This window comes from Ornithorhynchus anatinus, chromosome 2 (assembly GCF_004115215.2).
Source record: "Ornithorhynchus anatinus isolate Pmale09 chromosome 2, mOrnAna1.pri.v4, whole genome shotgun sequence".
NCBI lineage: Eukaryota > Metazoa > Chordata > Mammalia > Monotremata > Ornithorhynchidae > Ornithorhynchus > Ornithorhynchus anatinus.
The window spans coordinates 36,743,598-36,764,279 of NC_041729.1; the positions used below are offsets into that span (position 1 = coordinate 36,743,598).

The 20,682-nt window shown below is 47.2% G+C and overlaps 1 protein-coding gene across 1 annotated transcript in view; it reads left to right on the forward strand.

Annotated features, from left to right (window-relative positions):
* The first annotated feature begins 14,030 nt into the window (after positions 1-14,030).
* RNF216 (ring finger protein 216) overlaps positions 14,031-20,682 on the forward strand; it is a 138,980-nt gene continuing 132,328 nt past the window's right edge. The window contains exon 1 of the mRNA XM_029053574.2: positions 14,031-14,150. The gene's annotated coding sequence lies outside the window, so the exon portion shown is untranslated. The remainder of the gene's footprint in view (positions 14,151-20,682) is intronic.

Below are 20,682 nucleotides of genomic sequence, written 5' to 3' on the forward strand. Positions count from 1 at the left end.
TCATGACCTCTGACTCCAAAGCCCGTGCTCTTTCCACTGAGCCACGCTGCTTCTCTAAGTACTAAGTACTGGGAATGAATGCATAGCTAGGAATTAGACATGGTCCCTCACCATCGGGGGATCGCAATCTAAAAATATAAGTAGGGAAGTAGGGAAGGCGTGCTGGTAACAGTCACACAAGGAAAGATGCAGCAAAACACTAAGGCAGCTTAAAAGATACTGACAGAGTCACCAAGTAAAACAGACTTGGGGGAGGCAAATACTTCTTGTCCTCTGACAGATGGAGAAACTGAGGCATAGGCAAAGCTATCAAGGCTTGCTAAGGTCACACAGCAAGCAATTGACAGAGCTGGGGATAGAACCAAGTTCTCTGACTCCAGACTTCAAGCTCCTTCCACTAGGCCATACTGCTTCTCTTTCTGTCTCTTTAAGTGGCAGTGGAATCTTTGGAGGCAGTGTATGAAGGTTGTCCTCTCTGACACCAAATGCATTGCTAGACACATATCATCTAACATCCCTTAGGGAAGCAGTGTTGCCTGCTGGGTAGAGCACAAGCCAGTGACTCAGAAGGACCTGGGTTCTAATCCTGGCTCCACCACTTGACTGCTGACTTTGGGCAAGTCGCTTAATATCTCTGTACCTCAGATCTCTCATCTGTAAAATGAGCATTAAGACAATGAACCCTCTTGTAGGACAAGGACTGTATCCAACTTGATTAGCTTATATTTACCCCAGTACTTAGAACAGAGAAGCAGCATAGCTCAGTGGAAAGAGCCCAGGCTTGGGAATCAGAGGTCATGGGTTCGAATCCCTCTCTGCCTCTTGCCAGCTGTGTGACTTTGGGCAAGTCACTTCACTTATCTGTGCCTCAGTTACCTCATCTGTAAAATGGGGATTAAGACTGTGAGCCCCACGTGGGACAACCTGATCACCTTGTATCCTCCCAATGCTTAGAACAGTGCTTTGCACATAGTAAGCACTTAACAAATACCACCATTATTATTATTATTGATATAAAGCAAGTGCTTAAAAAAATCATTATCTTTATTATCCTTAACTCTGTGGTGGTCTCCCAGGCCTTATCAAAGTGCCCTGAAAACAGTAATATGAGTCAGAGTCTTTGGGGGATCTCTATTCTCAGTGATATTTTAAAATTTCTTAAACTAAGCATTGGACCTGACAGATTTGACCAGAAACTTTGGTTACCGAGGCACGTAACGATGGCATTTGGGATCACAGAAATCAATCAGTCAATCAATCAATCATAATTATTGAGTCCTTACTATGCGCAGAACACTCTACTAAGCACTTGGAGAGTACAGTATAACAATGTAAGGTGTTTTTATGAGAGGGGAGATACGGATCTGTTTGAAAGCAGAAGAGAAGGAGTCATCAGAGAGTGAGCAGGTGACATTCCCTGCCCATCAGGAGCTTATAGTCTGGAGGGAGAGACAAACATTAAAATAAATTACCAATCAGTTCCATAAATTCTGTGGGATTGAGGGTATGGTGAAAAAAAGAATAAGTCCAAGTATAAGGGTGATGAGGAAGGAGAGGGAGTATGGGATATGAGGGATTCTTCGGGGAAGGCTCCTGGAGGATATGTGCTTTTAATAAGGCTTGGAAGGTGGGGAGATTGGTGGTCCTTCAGATATGAAGGGGGAGGGAGTTCCAGGCCAGAAGCAGGATATGGGCAAGGGGACAGGGAGACAGATGAGATTGAAGTACAGTGAGTAGGTTGGCCTTAGAGGAGCAAAGTGAGCATGCTAGGTGGTAGAAGGAAATCAGCGAGGTAAGTAAGGTAGGAGGAGGCAAGCCAATTGACTACTTTCCAGGTGATTGAGTGCTTTAAAGTCAGCCTTAAGGAGTTTCTCTGATGAGGAGGTGGATGGGGAACCCTGGAGGTTCTTAAGGAGTGGAAAACAGATTGCCGAACCTTTTTTTAGAAAAATGATCTGGGTAGCCGAGTGAAGTACGGACCGGAGAGATGCAAAACAGGAGGCAGGGAGGCCAGCAAGGAGGCTGAGGCAGTAGTTTAGGTGGGAGTTTGGAAAGAAATGATGAGGAAGACGGGGAGAAAGCAGGATGGTGCTGTGGGATCAAGGGAAAGTGTCTTTAGGAACGACATGAATGTGTTTGAAAGCAGAGAAGGAGTTATCAGAGAGTAAGCAGTTAGAGATGGTTGTCAAGGAGGGAAGAAGAGTGGCCATGTGGGTCTTTTTAAGATGCGAAGGGATGGAGCGGAGGCAGGCCCAGGTTAGGATACTACTTCCTCCAGGAGATTGCTAGCGTCTCATGGACAAACTCTTCTTGCCCTTCAGGACACCCATCTGAATGGAGACAGCCATATTGACTATAGAGTCCATTTCATAAATTCTCTATCATGTCACTGAAGGACTACCCAACCAGCAATAATCCCTAATTCTCAAATTCAGCAGGTAACTGTACAGATGAGGGTATAGTTTGGGGTTTATTTGCTCGCCATTAGGGACCCCTGATCAGGGAGCTGCAGCATCACAGACTGATCATCCAGTTCTCAAAAGATGGCATCCCCCACCTCAGGTCAACTGACACACATACTCCAAGACTTTACTCCCAGCGTACCCTTTGAGCTGTTCATTGGCTTAGAGTCCCTTTGATCCCACAGAGGCTCTCCACTCCTCCAAGATCTCCAATGACTACCGAGTCCACTCTTCATCGAGCTGAAAGTCTTGATCGTTGGCTTTAAGGCACTCCGTCAGCTCTCTTCCCTCCTCCTTATCCACTCTCTTCTCCCACTAGAGCATAGTTCTTACTCTTCATTCCTCCCACACTCACATTCTCACCGTGCCTTGTTTGTGACCCTCCTACCTCTAACCCTTTGCTCACGCCCTTCCCTGTGCCTGGAACTTCCCTACTTTCGAACCCATTATATTCTCCAAGGCCATTCTGAAATCACACCTCCTCTGGGAGCCCTTTCCCAATTATTGTAAGCCTATTATAGGCAGGGAACATGCCTGCTAATTCTGTTGTAGTATACTCTTCCAAGTACTTAGTACAGTGCTCTGCACACAGTAAGCGCTCACTAAATACGACTGAATGAATGAATGCAGTGAATAAGCTGGTAGGCAGGGTTGCAGCACAATGTGAAGTGCATGAGCAATCTTTGCCCACATTAGCCAACAACAGGAAGGACTGTGACTAGAATCCAGTCCTTCTGATTCCCCTGAGCAGTGCTCTTTCATAATAATAATGGTATTTGTTAAGCGCTTACTATGTGCCAAGCACTGTTCTAAGCCCTATCCTCTGACCAGCAGCGGGGCTCAATAAATGCACTAATTGAATGATTGATTGATGTCATGCTCTGACCCTACTGTCTTGCTGAACAGGTCTACTTTCCAAAGGACTGGGAATTCAATAACAAGAGATCTGAAAGATCAAAAATATGTGTCACTTTGGCAAGCCCAGCCCCTTGGCCACAGGCCTGTACTGGCTGGGAGACAAGGGAGGAAAAAAAGGATGAATTTCTTCAACTGATGCTCTCTTGGTACCTAGTTCCCAATTTAATTAGAACAATTTAATTTCCATCTGCTCAAATGGGAACTTCTCACCTCCTGTCTCACACATAAATGAGTTTACTTTTTCACTCATGTATAAGCAATGGAAGGTTTGTTATTTTCACATAATCCAAAGTCTGAGAATGCAGCAATAACAACTAGATCAAACTCTGGACTAGTTGGATGACTTATATAATGGACTAATGATGTGACAAGTTACTTGTCCCTCTCTGTACCTCAGTTTCCCCAGGACTCACTTCCAGACAACAAGCCCGAGACCATCCCTGGGAGAAGGGACAACAATATATTTCCATCCCCTTATATGGCTTTCCTCTTTAGAGGTTAACAGTTTTCAGAGGGACCACATGTAAAAATCCCTGTGTACTACAGTTCTATCTTTTTTGAAACATCTTCCTAGCCCCTAAACACCAGGGTTCGCTGAAATAATTTGGAAGGCAGAGCCCTGATACAACAGAGATACACCCTTTATCAGCAACAAGCCCTTCCAATCAAGCAAAATTCCTCCTTCTCCTTCTTCCTCCTCCTCCTTTTTCTTCTACGTCGTTGTCTTCTACGTCTTTGTCTTCTTCTACATCTTCTTCTCCTCCTCTTTCTCATTCTCCTCTTTCTCTTCTCCCTCCTCATCTTTCTCCTTCTTGTATTTAAACACTTACTATGTAAGCGCTGTTCATTCCCATTAATTAACTTAAGCCAGACCGAATGCCATGTTCTCTGACCCTTTCCTCATCCCCATTGCCCTTCTTCCCCAGCCCCAAGCAGAGGCAATATCAGGTGCAGTAGTCCCCCAAGTTAACCACGGTTCAAAAATGCAGCCCTCTTTGTACTTTCTTAGCAGCCTGCAAATTACTTATTAAGTTCTGAATTACTTTTCTGATTACTTTTGAATCTCCCTAGAGAACCTCTTCCCCAAACTGCTGACATAGGTATTGTGAATGCTAATTTGCCTGAACCACAAGGTGCAGGCTTCTCTGGAAGAGAATAAGAGCTGGACCCAGAGTTTCCCGTCATGGCTTGAGGAATCAAAGACAAACCAGCGGTTCCAGCAGTTCTCTAAGATACTGAATTTTAAGATTAGTAATAGGAATAGGGGTAATAGTATTTTTAAAGGGATAGTGTGTCAAAGAATTGTACTACAATTATGATTATGGTATCTGTTAAGCATTTACTAAGTGTCAAGCACTGTACTAAAGCGCTGGGAGAGAATACACAGGTAGGAATAAGACATGGTCTCTGGTCTTTCTTGGGGTTCCCAATAGAGCTCTACATGCTCTGAAAGAGACATCCCAATAGTTTTAAAACTTCCTTAAAACAACTGACACCAAATGGCAAGGCACAAGACTTGAGAGGAAAGGAAACATATTGCTTTTACTTGAGCCCAGAGCCCCACCTTCTGGATAAAACTTTGAGGTACTGAACTGTATACGCTCATGATGATGACGACGATGATGTCGACGACAACGGAGTCTTCTGTTGGGACTGTCGGGTGAGCCTCGGGCTGAGTCCTGCCCAGAGGAGTTGACCTTTGTGCTACTGGTTGCACAGAGCAGTTTCCACTCTCTCTCCAAAAGCCCTTTGGAAACAAAGGAACACAGAGAAACTGAAAAGTTAGCTGACCTGGGTCCCAGTTTGGCATAGGCTTGTAATCTTCCAGGGTGGGGTTTTTAGGAGGGGAAAATGGTAAAAGCTTATCCCCTCCAGGAAGGCTTCCCTCTTGTTTACCCACCCTATTTTCCCTCCCTTTGGTGGCACCTAAGCACATAAGCCTGTTCCCCTTAAGCACTTAAAGCACCCCAGCCCCACAGCACTTATGTACATATCCTAATGCTCTACTGCTTCCCCTATGTGTAATTTATTTTAATGCCTGTCTCCCCTGCTAGATTGTAAACTCTTTGAAGGTATTATACTCTCCCAAGTGCTTAGTAATGCTCTGCACACAGCAAAGGCTCAATAAATTCCATTGATTTATTGATTGATTGGCAGATTTCAAAGAGCTAAGACCAGAAAGTTGCCATTTGGTGTTTTCCTTTTTTTAAAAAAAAGGTATTTGTTAAGTTCTTGTTATGTCCCAGGCACGGTATTAGATAACCAGGATAGACACCGTCCTAGTCCCACATGGGGCTCACAGATTTAAGCCTCATTTTACAGATGAGGTAACTGAGGCACAGGAAAGTTGAGTTACCTGTCCAAGGTCCCACAGCAGACAAGTGGTGGAACTGGGATTAGAACCCAGGTCCTCTGACTCCCAGGCCTGGACTCTTTCCACTAGGCACACTGCTTTTCTTTTCAGCCCTGACTGGAAACTCTCAGGTCTTCTCAGAGATGTAGGAGAAGCAAATCTGGAAATCTGGCTCAAAGGCTGAGAGGGACCATTGCTCCTTGCAGTCCCTTTAGGATGATGCAGTGGATAGAGCACGAACCTGGGCATCAAAAGGTCGTGGGTTCTAACCCCCGCTCTGCCACTTGTCTGCTGTGTGACCTTGGGCAAGTCACTTCACTTCTCTTTACTTCAGTTACCTCATCTGTAAAATGGAGATTGAGACTGTGAGCCCCATGTGGGACAGGGACTGTGTCCAACCCGATCTGCGCGTATCCACCCCAGTGCTTAGTAGAGTTCCTGGCACATAGTAAGTGCTTAACAAATATCACAATTATTATTAATTTTGGCACCTATAGATGGGAGATAAAAGCTGCTAGGATTCATTCAGGTAGCCCCAATTAAAGCTATGCTGTATGAAATGGTCTTCTCTATAGCTCCAAGGACAGTCGACAGTACAGATTCTCTTTCCATGCAATTCTTCCATTGATTTTAACCCTGTTGTGTCTTTCTGGATTGTCTCTCTTTATTTCTGTATTGTACTTTCATTCATTCATTCATTCATTCAATCGTATTTATTGAGCGCTTACTTTGTGCAGAGCACTCTGCTAAACGCTCGGAATGTACAATTCGGCAACAGAGACAATCCCTGCCCAACAACGAGCTCACAATCTAAACGGGGGAGAGAGAAGCAGCGTGGCTTAGTGGAAAGAGCACGGGCTTGGGAGTCAGAGGTCATGGGTTTGAATCCCGGCTCTGCCACTTGTCAGCTGTGTGACTGTGGGCAAGTCACTTAACTTTCTCGGTGCCTCAGTTACCTCATCTATAAAATGGGGATTAAGATTGTGAGCCTCACGTGGGACAACCTGATCACCCTGTATTTACCCCAGCGCTAAGAACAGTGCTCTGCACATAGTAAGCGCTTAACAAATACCAAACAAAACAAAACATCAGGCATCCAAGCACTTAGTACAGTGCTCTGCACACGGTGAGCACTCAATAAATATGATTGAATGCATGAACAAAGTACTGAAGCAATGTACTTAATGGACCGGGCCTAAACTTCTAGACTGTGAGCCCGCTGTAGTCAGGGATTGTCTCTATCTGTTGCCAAATTGTACTTTCCAAGTGCTTAGTAGAGTGCTTTGCACACAGTTAAGTGCTCAGTAAATACGATTGAATGAATGAATAAGTGAATAAACTGGGGGCCTGTTTTCCTCTATCACCTGCAATTTCCCTTCTTCAACTTGCAGGTAGCAGCCCAGCTCTCAGCTGCTTTTCCAGACCATCTGAACCAGGCCCGGCCCGGAAATAAAGCCTGAGGGACTCAGGTTAGAGATGCCTGAAGAGTCTGCCTTGGCCCCAGAATTCAGTCGTCCTCACCTCGCTGGCCAAGTCTTTGGACTCTCCAAGACCACACTGCTTCCCTGAGGAAAGGCCCACCACTCAGTCCTGTTAAAGAAACAGCAGCTCCTGGAAATCGCCGCAACACCAATAATAATAACGACGGTATTTGTTAAGCGCTTTCTATGCGCCAAGCACAGTTGCAGGTAATCAGGTGGGGCTCACGGTCTCAACCCCCATTTTACAGATGAGACACAGAGAAGTAAAGTGACTTGCCCAAAGTCACCCAGCTGTCAGGTGGCGGAGCAGGGATTGGAACCCACGACCTCTGACTCCCAAGCCAGGGCTCTTTCCACTAAGCCACGCTGCTTTTCGGTGACGGTGACACCTGTTTTAGATGTCGTCAGCCAATCCTCTGTGCTTCTTGGAAAGTGGCCGGATTTCCAGTTGTGGGAGTGGAAGGTGAAGCCGGCTGAAAACAGAGTGGCAATCAGGATGCCGTGCTATTAAAAACCACTCTTTTGATGTGTTTCAAACACCCTAAGACGATGGGAGACTCCATTTAGTGATGGGCTGTTCCAATCAGCCTGAGGAGTTCAGAGAGAATTATTATGCCTGTTTTGTGCCTAGGAAAAAGCATCAGTGAGATATCCATACACAGATGGATGATAATTTTAAAGCACTCAGTGTAAATAATTAAATAAAATGATTCCCAACATCATTAAATGACACTAGTAAGCATCTAGTAAGCAGCAGTGCCAGGCCGGGCACTATTAGAGAAGCAGCGTGGCTCAGTGGAAAGAGCACAGGCTTGGGAGTCAGAGGTCATGTGCTCAAATCCCCCCATTTAGACTGTGAGCCTGTTATTGGGCAGGAATTGTCTCTATCTGTTGCCGAACTGTACACTCCAAGTACAGTGCTCTGCACATAGTAAGCGCTCAATAAATACTAGCGAATGTATGAATGAATGAAATCCCGGCTCAGCCGCTTGTCGGCTATGTGACTTTGGGCAAGTCACTTAACTTCTCTGTGTCTCAGTTACCTCATCTGTAAAATGGGGATTAAGACTGTGAGCCCCACGTGGGACAACCTGATCACCTTGTATCCTCCCCAGTGCTTAGAATAGTGCTTTGCACATAGTAAGTGCTTAACAAATGTCATTATTATTATTATTCTTATTCAGAACAGGTTGGACACAGTCCCTTGAGTTCTATGGGCCTTGCATTTTAAAGTAACTTACCTATTAAAAGGAGAGCTAAAAGGGGCCACTGTTAGTTTGATGTGGAATAAGGTTAATAATCACTGTGGCATATACTAGGCACTTATTATGTGCCAAGCCTGTGATAAACTCCGATGTAGATACTTTCCCAGTCCTACATGGGACTGGGACTTAGACACGGGTCTAAGGGGGAAGGAAGGAAAGAGCAGATATTTAATCCCCATTCTACAGCTAAGAAATATAGGGCCAGAGCAGTTGTGTCATCCAAGGTCGCGCGGCCTGCAAGTGGTGGAGCTGGGATTAAAGTCCAGCTCTCAGTTCTGCCACAACTCATGCTTTTAATAGGGATTTCGGTGAGGACTTGATTAGAGAATTAAGGAAAGTTCTTTCAGTGACAACAGCCTGTCTGGGTTTAGCGTGCCAAGGAATGGCTTGTGGGCATGTGCACTACATCAGAACAGGTGATACTACAAAGCCCGTTGTCCTTAACAGGAATAACGGTGGTATTTACCTAAATTTTTCCATTCTAAGTTTTGCAAGAAGTTTTTGCAACTCTCACATGATAGGAAAACTGGATGGATTTGACAATCACTTTGCCAGCCCAGAAATCAAAGGTTCCTCATCTGAGAATGCAGAGAACGATTTATTTTATAGGCAATTTCAAAGCTCTTATCCACTGATGATCGAGTATGTACAATTTTTAAAGGGGCAGATACTTGGCTCTTCTCAGCAGTCAGAGCTCGAGTCCTTGAGATCTTCTGTACAACTCTGTTTTAGAGACAGAAGCCTTATGAAAGGATGTGCCATACCAGCCGAGCTATCCAGCTATGCTTTCCTGTCTAGCGACTGTTCCTAGATGCTCAGAGCTGCAACACATGCTGACTCTTTTCTTTCCTAGATATCCAACACTGACCTCTAATTTTGCTCTTAAACCAGGATTATCGGGTGATTAAATTTCGGTTCAAATTCTCTGCTTAACAAATGCTCAACCAAAAATCAAGCATAATGTGGAGAGCAGAGATCTTCTGTTGCCATGGAGCATATGGAACCTGGGTTTCACAATTGTCTGATGTCTGGAGGCTGATCCACTGCTGGCAGAGAAAACTGAATGCAGCCTCACAGTCCCGGAGAACAATTTTGCCAGGCAGACCGTGTCAGTATTAGAGACTTTTACTCTGTGCCCATAGGGTAAATGGCATTAGGTTAGGCACAAAAGGATTTCAATTAAATACAGGAACCTCTGGGAATTCATTTAGAGTAGCCTCATGCAGAAGGACTTCAAGTGTTCAGCAGGGTTGCCAACTATTCATTTTGAGTGTGGGGGTGAAATTGGGGGGGGTAGAATATGGAGAAAGGAGTATTTGTGGGGATGGGGGTCTGGGGCAAACATTTGAGGGGGCAGAGAAAAAGGGAGGTAGGAAAAGAGGGAAGGGAGTAAGAAAGGAGGGGAGAGAGAAGGATGGGCGGGGTGGGGGGAGAAGGAAAGAAAGGGGAAAGAGGTAGAGAACAAGAGGGGAAAAATTTCTTCCTCTTCATTGCTGCTGCTACTTTCTGCTTTTCTGGTTCTCATGAGGTACCAAGGCTAGGGAGCGGTGAGAAGTTAATAATTGTGGTTTTCTTTCAGTGCTTACTAGATTCAAGCAAACTGGGTTGGACACAGTCCCTCTCCCACGTAGGGCTCACAATCCTAATCCCCATTTTACAGATGAGGTAACGGAGGCACAGAGAAGTGAAGTGACTTGCCCAAGGCCACACAGCAGACAAGTGGCGGAGCTGGGTGAAGTTCCTCTTGCCCCCAGATGTGACAGAGCTGTTTGCCTGTGTCATCCCAACCTAATCTGCCATGGCAGCCCAGGGGATCTATTAGGATTGGGAGTGAGGGGGTGGTGCTTCAGAGCCACTGTAGTGTGGGCAACTCATGGGACCAAACGATCACTCCACTCCTTTTTACCGGAATCCAGTGGCCCGTCACAAGCAATGTGGCTCTGTGGTCATCGCCTCGGAGCCCACTCAGGACCAGAAGGAAAAGCAGGGGTGGCAGGGGTCCTCTTCCTTCTATGGGCAGGGAGAAAATGGGGTAGAGCCACCATCTCGGGCCTACCTATTGCCCTTTTCAGATCTAAGGGTGGGGTGACTAGCTCTGACCACCCATTTAACACCCAGAGCTGCGGGGTTGAAGGTAATGGCTTCATTCTCTCAATGCCAACTTCCCAAGGGCAAGGACTTCCTTCATCTCCATGAAGTTGGCACCTGTGGTCTTCAATATGATTGCCACCCTGGGGCACATTTTAGGAGGTAGGATTGGGTCCTCTACCTCCCACCTCAAAGCTAACAATATTTAGAAGTTGCTTAATCAATCAGTGATATTTATTGAACTCTTACTATGTGCAGAGCACTATATTAAGTGCTTGGGAGAGGAACGATAGAGTCAGCAGACACGTTCCCTGCCCATGAGCTGTAGATTAGTGATAGTATGAGGGAAGGGTAGGCCTCAAGCCTCTTTCACAGTCACCTACCTGGCCAGGTTGACCCCGATAAGAGAGTATAGCTGTTGGCTAAAATAAGGTCACAGAGATGGTCTCTCCACTGCAGAGAAGGTTCCCTCATCCTAATGAAGAGAGACTCTCTGACTGCAAAATGATCTTTCTTTCTCCCCATCTCTAAAGAAGCCCCAGACCTAGAGCGCTTATTTATTCAGTTTTATATGGTGAGAAGTAGCATGACTAAGTGGGTAGAGCCTGGGAGGCAGAAGGACCTGGGTTCTAATCTCAGCTCTGCCATCTGTCAGCTGAGTGACCTTGGGCAAGTCACTTCACTGGGCCTCAGTTACCTCGATCTGTAAAATGGGGATTAAGAGTGTGAATCCACATGGGACAGGGACGGTGTCCAACCTGATTATCTTGTATCTACCACAGTTCTTGACACATAGTAAGCGCCGAACGAGTACCTTAATTATTAGTGCGGTTTTCAGCTGGCCCATCTTCATTCAGAACCATTTGGAACCTGAAGCTTTTATGTCATTTTAAAACTTTAAACATAAAACTTCCCTTCACCATGACTCTGACGTGGCCCTGGGGTTCCTACAAAATCTGGGTTAAGATTCAAAGGTGCTAAAGCATGATGTAGGGTGAGAGGTTCAGTGGTCCTTGGGGGAGAAATGCCCTAGGATTGATCAACCTCGGGTTTATTTCCACAAAAAGAGGTCTGTCACACAATCCCATCATACCGCCTACCCAGCGTAGGGCATACGATGTCCGGAGTCCAGAATCCAGGTGTCTCCTCCTCTGGAATTCATGAGGTCCAGAGGGGGCCATCCTAACTCAGGCTAATACTTCAGTGGCCACCCTACCTCAGGCTAATACCTCAGTGTCCACCCTCCCTCAGGCTAATACCTCAGTGTCCACCCTACCACAGGTTAACACCTCAGTGGCCATCCTATCTCAGGCTAATACCTCCGTGGCCATCCTACCTCAGGCTAACCTCAGTGGCCAACCTACCTCAGGCTAATACCCCAGTGGCCACCCTACTTCAGGCTAATACCCCAGTGGCCACCCTACCTCAGACTAACACCTCAGTGGCCATCCTAACTCAGGCTAATACCTCAGTGGCCATCCTCCCTCAGACTAACACCTCAGTGGCCATCCTCCCTCAGACTAACACCTCAGTGCCCATCCTAACTCAGGCTAATACCTCAGTGGCCATCCTCCCTCAGGCTAACCTCAGTGGCCACCCTTAGGCTAATACTTCAGTGGCCACCCTATAACTCAGGCTAATACCTCAGTGTCCACCCTACCACAGATTAATACCTCAGTGGCTACCCTCCCTCAGACTAATATCTCAGTGTCCACCCTATCACAGACTAATACCTCAGTGTCTACCCTGCCTCAGGCTAATACCTCAGTGTCCACCCTACCACAGACTAATACCTCAGTGTCCACCCTCCCTCAGGCCAATACTTCAGTGGCCACCCTATAATTCAGGCTAATATCTCAGGGTCCACCCTCCCTCAGGCTAATACCTCAGTATCCACCCTACCACAGGTTAATACCTCAGTGGCCACTCTCCCTCATACTAATACCTCAGTGGCCACCCTACCACAGACTAATACCTCAGTGTCTACCCTACCACAGACTAACGCCTCAGTGTCCATTCTATAACTCAGGCTAACACGTCAGTATCCACCCTAACTTAGGCTAATACCTCAATGGCCACCCTATAAATCAGGCTAATACCTCAGTATCCACCCTACCACAGATAATACCTCAGTGTCCACCCTACCCCAGGTTAATACCTCAGTGGCCATCCTATAACTCAGGCTAATACTGTAAGCCCGTCAAACGGCAGGGACTGTCTCTATCTGTTGCCGACTTGTTCATTCCAAGCGCTTAGTCCAGTGCTCTGCACATAGTAAGCGCTCAATAAATACTATTGAATGAATGAATAATACCTCAGTGGTCATCCTATAACTCAGGCTAATACTGTAAGCCCGTCAAACGGCAGGGCCTGTCTCTGTCTGTTGCCGACTTGTTCATTCCAAGCGCTTAGTCCAGTGCTCTGCACATAGTAAGCGCTCAATAAATACTACTGAATGAATGAATAATACCTCAGTGGCCATCCTATAACTCAGGCTAATACTGTAAGCCCGTCAAACGGCAGGGACTGTCTCTATCTGTTGCCGACTTGTTCATTCCAAGCGCTTAGTCCAGTGCTCTGCACATAATAATAATAATAATGTTGGTATTTGTTAAGCGCTTACTATGTGCCGAGCACTGTTCTAAGCGCTGGGGTAGACATAGGGGAATCAGGTTGTCCCACGTGGGGCTCACAGTCTTAATCCCCATTTTACAGATGAGGGAACTGAGGCACAGAGAAGTTAAGTGACTTGCCCACAGTCACACAGCCGACAAGTGGCAGAGCTGGGATTCGAACTCATGAGCCCTGACTCCAAAGCCCATGTTCTTTCCACTGAGCCACGCTGCTTTTATTGAGCACATAGTAAGCGCTCAATAAATACTATTGAATGAATGATACCTCAGTGTCCACCCTCCCTCAGGCTAATACCTCAGTAACCACCCTACCACAGATAATCCCTCAGTGTCCGCCCTACCCCAGGTTAATACCTCAGTGGCCATCCTATAAATCAGGCTAATTCCTCAGTGGGCATCCCAACTCAGACTGTGGGCCTCCTCCCTCGGCCTCACCCTTCACTGTCCCCCCCTCCCACAGCCTAATCCCTCGGTGCCCTGCTCCCCCCGTGAGCCGCCGGCTTCCCCTCCGACCGGTGGCGTCGAAGGAGAACGGTCCCGCGGGGGCGGGCGGCCCTCTCTGGAAGCCCCAAAAGTTTCGGCCCAGGCCGAGCCGCCCCGACAGAAGGGCGGCGGGGGGAGGCACGTATCTCTGGGCGGCCGCCCTGTACTTTCGGAGCGCTCGGTGCAGTGGCCCGTGGGCGCTCGAGAAATACGACCAAAAGAAGGAGGGAAAGAGGTGGCCGAGAAGGGAGGGCGACGCCATGGCCGGGCCGGTCCCGGCCCCCCCGCCCCTCGCGTCACGCTGCTCGGCCTTTCTGGCTCCCGTCGGGAGGGGGCGCTGTGCGCAGGCGCAGGCGCCTCGGAGGCCGGGACGGAAGGAACAAGGCGAAGGCGAAGGTGGCGGCGACGTTGGCGAGGGAAGAAGGACTGGCCGGCGGCGAAGAAGGAGGCACCTCGAGGCGCAGTCGGTGAGGGGGAACCACCCCGGGGATGCGGGGAGGAAGAGGGAAAGCCGTCGGGACGTGTCGTCCTCCTCCTCCTCCCCCCCAGCGGCGCGCCTTGGCGGGGACACAGTCCCTGAGGAGAAATGGGGGAGAAAGGCCTCCCTTCTTCTTCTCCTCGTCGGAGGAAGAGCGACGAGGCCGGACGGGTCGCTGTGGCCCCCCCCGTCCCCCTCAGCGGCCCATCGGCGCCGCCCTCTGCTAAGCGCTGGGGCCAACGCGGCCCAGGACAAGGGGCCTCGGCCCTCACTGACTTCATCTGTAAAATGGGCAGTAAGGCCCGGAGCCCCCCGCCCCCCCCCCTCCGAGGGACGGGGTCCCGCCTCAGCTTTGGGTCCGTCCCAGCGCTTAGAACAGGGTCTGGCACCTAGGAAGCGCCTAACAGGTACCATCGTTATTAAGATGGGCTGCGGGGTGACCTTGGGCAAGTCACTTCGCCTCTCTGGGCCTCACGGACTTCATCTGTAAAATGGACAGTAAGGCCCGGAGCCCCCCTGCGGAATGGGGGTCCCAGCCCTTTAGCTTTGGGTCCGTCCCAGCGCTTAGAACAGTGCCTAGCACATAGGAAGCACTTAACAAGTACCACCGTTCTTATTATTGTCTGCTGGGTGACCTTGGGCAAGTCACTTCGCCTCTCTGGACCTCAGTTCCCTCATCTGTAAAATGGGGAGTAAGACGGTGAGCCCCACATGGGACAGCCTGATTACCTTGTATCTCTCCCAGCGCTTAGAACAGTGCCTGGCACATGGGAAGCCCCTAACAGGTACCATCGTTATTAGTACTCTCTGCTGGGTGACCTTGGGCAAGCCACTTTGCTTCCCCAGGCCTCACTTGCTTCATCTGTAAAATGGGCAGTAAGGCCGGGAGCCCCATGTGGGATGGGGACGGAGTCCCGTCTGATGAGCTTGTATCCATCCCAGCGCTTAGAACAGTGTCTGGCACATGGGAAGCGCTTAACAAGTACCACTGTTCTTAGTATTGTCTTGCTGGGTGACCTTGGGCAAGTCACTTCACTTCTCTGGGCCTCAGTTACTTCATCTGCCCCGTGTGGGACAGGGGCTGTGTCCAACCTGATAACCTTATATCTGTCCCAGCCCTTAGAACGGTGCCTGGCACATAGGAAGCGCTTAACAAGTAACATCATTCTTAGTATTGTCTGTTGGGTGACCTTGGGCAAGCCAGTTCACTTCCCTGGGTGTCGCATCATCCGTAAAATGGGGAGTAAGGCCGGGAGCCCCGAGTGGGATGGGGATGGTGTCCCACCTGATCAGCTTGGATCTGTCCCAGCGCTTAGAACAGTGCCTGGCACATAGGAAGCGCTGAACAAGTGCCACCGTTCTTACTGTTGCCTGCTGGGTGACCTTGGGCAAGTCACTTTGCTTCTCTGGACCTCAGTTACTTCATCTGCCCCGTGTGGGACAGGGGCTGTGTCCAACCTGATTACTTTGTATCTATCCCAGCCCTTAGAATAGTGCCTGGCACATAGTAAGCGCTTAACAAGTAACATCATTATTGTTATTAGTATTATTGTCTGCTGAGTAATCTTGGGCAAGCCACTTAGCTTCTCTAGACCTCACTTACTTCATCTGTACAATGGGGAGTAAGACTGGGAGCCCCAAGTGGGGCAGGGACTGTGTCCAACCTGATTACCTAGTATCTACTCCAGCACTTAGAACAGTGCCCGGCACAGAGTAAGTGCTTAACAAATACGGTCATTATTATTATTCTTGTCTGCTCTGTGACTGTGGGCAAGCCACTGTGCTTCTCTGGGCCTCAGTTACCTCATCTCTAAAGTGGGGATTAGGGCTGTGAGCCCCACAAGGGACAACCTGATTACCTTGTATCCACCCCAGTGCTTAGAACAGCACTTGGGTCATAGTAAGCGCTTAACAAATGCCATTATTATTATTATTAATACTAGAACAACAGACACATTCCTACCCACAACGAGCTCACAGTCCAGGGCGGGAGTCTGGCGTGCTGCCACTACAGAAGGAGAGCTCGGCCATTAGCAGGAAGACCCTGAGCATCCTTTCCCCCAGCCTTCTGTGTCCCTGCCTTGTCGCTTCATCAGTCAAGAGTATCGATTGATGATATTTATGGTTAATAATAGTCATTTTGGTATTTGTTAAGTGCTTACTAGGTGCCAGGCCCTCTTCTAAGAGCTGGGGTAGTTACGAGATAATCGGGTTGGACGCAGTCCCTGTCCCTCATAGGGCTCACAGTCTCCATCCCCGTTTTACAGATGAGGGAACTGAGGCCCAGAGAAGTGAAGTGACTTACCCAGGGTCACAAGGCAGACAAATGGTGGAGCTGGGATTAGAACCCATGACCTTCTGACTCCCAAGCCCGTGCTCTTTCCACTAGGCCACGCTGCTTCGCGTTATTTCTCTCTTCGCTCTCTCCATAGCACCTTTTTCCTTTGGCCTGTGTAAATCTAGTTTTCGAACTTTATTGATGCGGGGTCGTTGCGGGCAAGGGAACGTGTCGACCATCTCTGTTATACTCTTCCAAACACTTAGGACAGTACTCTGCACCCAGTAAGCACCCAATAAATATCACTGAGTGATCTGATTGATTTTTCTTTTTTTCTGAAGGTTTGACCTAAATTTGTCCATTGTGTCGAATTGGGCTTTGATCGTTTTTAATGATTCTTGTTATATCGTGGCCTGCTAAAATTCCTCTGTTAAGGGATGGAAAGAGATGTTCCTCTGAATATGGTTCCTCTGTGTCCTTGAGCTTAACAACTAGGGTTTAGTCTGGCTTCAGAACACTTTTAGCTCACCTGAAACATGCACAGATCATCCCAATGAGGCTTAGTAATGTGGCTTAGGGAAAGCTGGTAGAGGTCGACTCCTTTGTCTGAACATTCATAAATGGTTTCTTTTTTGGTGTGCAGTGTAACAACAGTGACATGTCACACCCAAGTGAATCGCAATCTGACCCCCAACCCCCCAACAAATTTGAAGTCACCTTAGGAAACTTTTCCACAGATTTTGAAATGTTTTGCAGTATTTTCATGGGAAAACAAGGTAGTGGAATATTATGGAGTGTCTGTGGGGGAAAACAGGTAGTTTCGTGGAAAATCCAAACAAAATTTTAACCTTTTTTTGTTGTTGGACAGTCTAAGTGTCAAGTGTGTCTCAAATATCCATGTAGACATGTGTCTAGGGATTTCTCTCTTTTGTCTGATGAAGATAACAGTAATAGTCTCAACCTTCACAACATCACTAAAATCTGCCTTTTCTTCTCCATCTAAACTTCTATCACATTAATCCAAACACTCATGCTATCCCTTTTAGATTGCTCTATCAAACCCCTCGCTGACCTTTCTGCCTCCTGTCTCTCCGTGATCCAGTCCATAGTTCACTTTGCTGCCCAGATCATTCTTCTGAAAAAACTGTTCAGGCCATGTTTCCCCACTCCTCAAGATCCTCCAGTGGTTGCCCATCCACCTCTGCATCAAACAGAAACTCTTTACCATTGGCTTTAAAACACTCAAATCATCTTGCCTCCTCCTTTCTCTCCTCGCTGCTCCCCTACTCCAACCCGGCCCGCACACTTTGCCTTTCTAATGCCACCCTACTCCCTGTACCTTGATCTCATCTGTTTTGCCACTAACCTCTTGTCCTTCTCCTGCCTCTGGCCTGGAACGCCCTCCCTCTTCATAATAAGCATAATAATAACTGTGGTATTTAAGCACTTACTGTGTGCCCAGCACTGTTCTAACCCTGTCCCACATAGGGCTCACAGTCTTAATCCTGTTTTACAGATGAGGGAACTGAGCCACAGAGAAGTGCAGCGTGCAGTGCATGCAGTGCATGCCTTGAGAGTCAGAGGACCTGGGTTCTGATCCTGGCTCTGCCACTTGTCTGCTGTGTGACCTTGGGCAAGCCACTTAGCCTCTCTGTGCCACAGTTCCCTCAGTGAAATGAGAATGAAGGCTGTGAGCCCCACTTGGGACAACCTGATTACTTTCTATCTACCCCCACACCCAGAACCATGCTGGGCACATAGTAAGTGCTTAATAAATGCCATAATCATTATTATTATTATCATTATTATTATTATTGACTTGCCCAAAGTCTAACAGCAGACAGGTAGCAGAGATGGGATTGGAACCCAGGTCCTTCTGCTTCTCAGGCGCGTTCTCTATTCACTAGGCCACTCTGCCTGTGACAGGCAATTGCTCTCCCCACCTTCAAATCGTTATTGAAGGCGCGTCTCCTCCAAGAGGCTTTCCCTGTCTGAGCCCTCGTTTTCTCTTCTCCCACTTCCTTCTATGGAGCCCTTGCTCGTGAATTTACTCCCTTTATTCACCCCTCCTTCAGACTCCCAGCACATATGTACATATGTATAATTTATATTAATGTCTGTCTCCCCCTGTAGACACTAAGCTCGTGTGGGCAGGAAGCGTGTGTACCAGCTGTTATATTGTACTCTCCCAAGCATTTAGTACAGTACCCTGCACACTGAAGGCATTCAATAAGCACCATTCATTCATTCAGCTGAATTTATTAAGCACTTACTGTGTGCCAAGCACTGTTTGAAACTCTGGGGTAGATGTAAGATATTCAGGTTGGACACAAACCCTGTCCCACGTGGGACTCAGTGTTTCCAGGGTCTAAAACCTTAGAATACCTGCAGTTGCTTTCCAGTGCATTTTTCAAGTACCGTGGAGACATACGGGACTGCTGTACAGAAGAATGTACTGGTTAGAAACTATTGTTAATTGGTTAAAGAGGCTAGAACTTGGAATCTTGATGTAGCAAGTAATCTGTTTCTAACCATTCCTTTTACCTCATCAAGGCTGACTGAAAGACAGTATATGGAAACTGATTGTAAAATCTACAAAGGCAGGGTTCCTATCTCCTGTCACTGTACAGTCCCAAGTGCTCAATGAATATTACTGTTGATGTTGGTTCCTGTAGATCTGGGTGAAAAAGATCCACGACTGAGAGGATTTTTTCATTGCTGTCCCGTTTTCAAAATGGTTTTTCTGAAGTTGAAATATTCTAGTTTCATGTAGATTTCTTGCTTTGTGCCCTAAAATATTATATTGGGAAAAAATACTATTTTCCAGAAAAGTAGCTCTTGAAAAGTTTATCATTTATTTTATTTCCCTTTGTGCTAGAGTAGTGTTTTTTCTTATTGGTCCTAGGTTCTCCCTCCCCTCTTTGAATTTTTTTTTTGTCTCATTAGGCTTCTTAGACAGCTTAGCGAGTATGACTTCTTAGTATATTTTGCCTTTATGTTTACTGACTGAAATGTGAGAAAATTGTTTTATGGCACAAGCAGTGTTCTAGGCTAGTAACTGTTTTCCCTCCTACTTAGGTTCTGAGCCCCATGAGGGACAGGGACAGTGACCAACCTGATTATCTTGTGTCTACTCTGGCACTTAGTACAGTGCTTGGCATATAGTAGGCACTTAATAAATACCTCAGTTATCATTGTCATTATTAGTGATACAAAAAAAGTGTCACAGAGGTCACTTTTCCCATATAAGAGTACATTTCATTTTCAAGTGTGCGGAATTCTTCATGTATAAATTAACACTATTAATCAGCTTTCTGGGATGGCTTACGCCATTAAGAAGCCTGTTGAGTAAGTAGACTTTGCATGAGTTGGGGATGTAAGTACAAAAATGAATGCCTAGACTCTATGGTGTATAATTCTGTGACTCGGGAACATTATCTCTACGTGTATATTTGTGCTAATCCAGTTAAAGCACTCAGTAGTATTTATGGAGCACCTGCCTTGTGCAGAGCACTATTTGAAGTATTGAGGGAATACAATGGAGGGAAGAGACACAATTCCTACCATCACCAAAATTATTTACGAGGAGGAAAAACAGATACAGTGGTTATGAGAACAAATCAGATGTTGGGTGTGTAGATTGCTGTGTACATGAAGGCTCTGGGTGACTAACTGCGTAAGTGCTGAGGTGGTTGGGATGACCTGACCTGAGCCGAAGGAAATTAATTAGGAAATGTCTCCTAGAGGATGTGGAATTTCAGGTGGATTTTGAAAGTCTCCACCTGTGGTCTGGTGGATTTGAAGTTGGTGGGAGTTCCGGGCATGCCAAAGGGTCTGAGCAAGGGGTTGGAAACAGAAGGGGTGAGAGCTAGAGGTTTGCCTGGGAGCAGTGTAGAATGTGAAGTGAGATCAGTCGAGGAAGAAGTGAGCTGGTGGAAAGCCTTGAAACGGAGTGCTCAGGAATTTCTGCTTTATGGGGAGGGAGACGGGTAGCCATTGAAGGTTTCTGAAAAGAGGAGAGATCTTGAAGTCGGTGGGAGTTCCGGGCAGGCCAAAGGGTCTGAGCAAGGGGTTGGAAACAGAAGGGGTGAGAGCTAGAGGTTTGCCTGGGAGCAGTGTAGAATGTGAAGTGAGATCAGTCGAGGACGAAGTGAGCTAGTGGAAAGCCTTGAAATGGGGTGCTCAGGAATTTCTGCTTTATGGGGAGGGAGACGGGTAGCCATTGAAGGTTTCTGAAAAGAGG